The sequence below is a fragment of the Diospyros lotus genome, chromosome 9 (genome assembly GCF_014633365.1).
Source record: "Diospyros lotus cultivar Yz01 chromosome 9, ASM1463336v1, whole genome shotgun sequence".
Lineage (NCBI taxonomy): Eukaryota > Viridiplantae > Streptophyta > Magnoliopsida > Ericales > Ebenaceae > Diospyros > Diospyros lotus.
The window spans coordinates 27,479,463-27,482,833 of record NC_068346.1 but is presented as its reverse complement, the minus strand read 5'-3'; the positions used below and the strand labels follow the sequence as shown (position 1 = coordinate 27,482,833).

The following is a 3,371-nucleotide window of genomic DNA, read 5'->3' as shown; positions in this document are numbered from 1 at the left end:
ACTGAGAGATTTATATATAAATAATTTGATTATATAATATAATAAATTATATCTATATATATGTGTGTGTGTGTGTGTGTGGGAGCAGTGAAGCAATCCGTGGGGTGCACATTGGAAGCTTCCAAGGAAGCAAAGTTTAAATTGAATTTAATGAAGCTGCGTGGTGCCCAATTGAAGTGGAAGGCAAGCATTAAGAAAATAATATAATATAGATAAGAATGGTGTCCAAGTTACAGAGATTTCTTTAATATATTAAGAGATAAACTTTATGATATATATATATTATGTTCAGGTGCGTGATGGCCAATCTTCGGCCAAGTATGATTAAATAATATATGCGTGGAGCCCAAGTATTATGTGTATATATAAGGAGGGCAATTGGAAGAAGAGGGAAAGGCAGAGGCAGGGAGAGCATGGCCGAGTGAGCAAAATCAAGAGAGAGCAGAGGAAAGAAAAGGAGAGAAAAGAAAAGGAAAAGGAAAATGAAGGAAAGAAAAAGGAGAAAAGTAGTAAAAAGTTTTTAGAAACTTCTAGAAATTTATTTGAAGTTCGAGGAACGTGTTTGGGCTCGGAATTTAGTATTTAAAAGCTTGGCACCAGAGTTGAGGTTGGACGAATTTTGAGGCATTCTGAATTATATTCAAGGTGAGTGTTCTACCTGAAAACTTGGTTTTAAGTTATGAGTGTTCGCCCCCAAAACTTGATTTATTGTACTTGTTCTATCTGATTTTGTGCATTGAAATGGTAACTGGTGACGGTTGGTTTTTATGAGGGAGGTTCATCCCTAAACGTTTTGAACTGGTGCATTGCATTTTATAAAATGATGTTAATATGATGCATTGAATTGTGAAATATGGCATTGTCTTGAGTTTTGTGTGTACATATGGAATGTCAGCCTCGGATGTTGTCTAGATAGTGTAGCCATAATTCTCCAAGGGCGTGACGGAATAATAGGAGTATCTGATGCTGGTGTGCATGTCAGGATAGCCATCTTGGTTTTCATGCCAGACCGTTTGGTCAAGGAAGTTGCATTAGGACGACTAGGTGGTCCATACAATGTTGTTCACGTGGGATTTTTTGCCTAGGATGTTATCTGGATAGCATAGCCGTAATTCTCCAAGGGTGTGACGGAATAATAAGGGTATCTGATGCTGGTGAGCTTGTCAAGATAGCCGCCTTGATTTTCGTGCCAGGTCATTTGGCCAGGGAAGTTACACTAGGATGACTAGGTGGTCCATGTGAAATTCTGGAGTTGGGATTGTATGGTGGTTCCTGGATACTTAAGGTGGGAACGTATTCTGGTGAGATGCGTTGGCAGCCCTATTTAAGCTAGAATCGCGTCGTGTCGTCGTGTTGTCGAGTCGGTATGGTGGCATAGCTTTTAGAGAGATTGCTCTTTTCCCGTGGTAGGGTTAAGTGCTGGGGATTCTCTTAGGCTAGGGCTTACTGGGTGTATTGGTTTATTTCATGTCTTGCATTCATTCATGAAAAATGTGATTTTGAACTCTCACTTAGATGATTCATCATCTAATTTGGACTATGTCCCTGGAATATTCAAACGTTCCAGGTGAAGGCAGCGGTGCAAAAGGAAAGGGGATTGTCGAGGAATGACGACGATTAGTGGATAGTTTACTTTATGTCATTTTCAGTTATGTCGTTTATTTTGATGACGTCATGTAATCGTTGGTTGACTTTATATTATAAATAAAGTGGGTTTCGGTTATGGTTTATTGAGGTTTCGATCTAGCTTCCGCATTTGAGTTGATGTACCTGTCTTAGTTTATTGATAGTTCATAATTGATATACTGAGAAGGTGTAACGGGATCTTCGGGGAATGGTGTTTGTGTTGGGTTTCTATTATTTGTTTGGGAAAAAAAATTATATCCCCGGAATCTTACGTTATGTGACGCCCTCCTGGGAATTGGGGTGTTACATGTAAGCATAGATTCGATTGACCATCGAGAGAGACTTTTGATTAACTTAGGGTCATCGATTTTCAGCTCAAAGCTAGAATTATAAAACCCGATCACTGAAAGATTAAACCAATTATAGAACTACGGTGGATTCATGAACCCTAGTGCATTAGATTTCTACATTCAAAAACCTAAAGAATTATTTTATGTTTTCCTTTTGGTGAGTTAGTTTTAATTAATATAAAACTTCCATTGAGTATTCCTTTAATTGTGTGTGGCTTATTAAAGTTAATAGTGGTTAAAGTAGGGATCAAAAGCTAATCCTCATGGGAACAATACTTTATTCGTCATTATATTACTTGTTACGATTACGTTCACTTGCGGGAAAGAATACGCGAGCAAGTTTTTGGCACCGTTGCCGGGGATTTGGTTCTTTTGATTACTACATTAATTAAGATTAGCTTTAACACTTGTGTTGCTTCCTTTAATTGTTGACACTGAACTATTTCAATTTTTGTTGTGTTAGGATTGAGATATTGCATGCGTCGTTCAGAACATCTTGATTTTGTTGAGTTTGATCCGGATATTGAATGAACCTTTCATCAAAGGCATCGTGAACAGAGAGCCAAAAGGGAATAACAACATAGCACTATGGAAGATAACGGAAATTAGCTTGTTCAAGTGGAGCTTGCCGTTGAGATCAATGAGAGAGATATTTTGATGGGGGATTTCATGATACCTCTGGTCGTTGAAAACCATTCCAGCATAATCTATCCTTCATATGGGCACGACAACTTCTAGTTGAGGCCAGATGTGATTAATTTGTTCTCCAACAACATTCCTTTCTATGGGAGAAGTGATGAAAATCCATACTACCATCTTTCTCGTTTTTTGGAGTATTGTGGCAACTTCAAGTATCAAGGGATCAATGAAGAAGCACTTAAGATGCGATTATTTTCTCATACTCTAAAAGATAAGGCTTGGGAATGGTTGGACTCATTGCCACCAGGTAGCATCACTACATGGGCAGATTTGATTCTAAAGTTCACGTTAAAATATTTTCCACCGGCTAAGATTAACAGGCTCAAGTATGAAATTTCAACCTTCCAACAAGTTGAATCAGAAAAATTTCATGAGGCATGGGAAAGGTTCAAAGAGTTGCTGAGGAAGTGTCCAAGCCATGGTTTTCCACTACCAGCCCAAAATCATTATTTTTACCCTGGGTTAACTCCTTATAGCTGTTCAACGGTGGATTCTACAATAGGTGGTTCCATGCGAAATAAATTAGCTAGGCAACTTCATGATCTTTTCGAGACAATGAGTGAGCAGTTTGTGATGTGGCCAGATAGAAACTCACATAAAAGAGTAGCTGGAATGCATGAAGTGGATGTTAACATGTTAATGTTGGCCAAAACTGACGCACTATCAAAGCAGATGGAAGACTTAAAATATTCTCCA

General features: G+C 38.3%; 1 non-coding gene across 1 annotated transcript; it reads right to left on the bottom strand.

The window, feature by feature from the left end:
- Positions 1–2,993: 2,993 nt before the first annotated feature.
- Positions 2,994–3,100, bottom strand: LOC127810738 (small nucleolar RNA R71). The gene has a single exon (XR_008025549.1). It is a non-coding gene; the product is annotated as a small nucleolar RNA R71 (small nucleolar RNA).
- Positions 3,101–3,371: the final 271 nt, after the last annotated feature.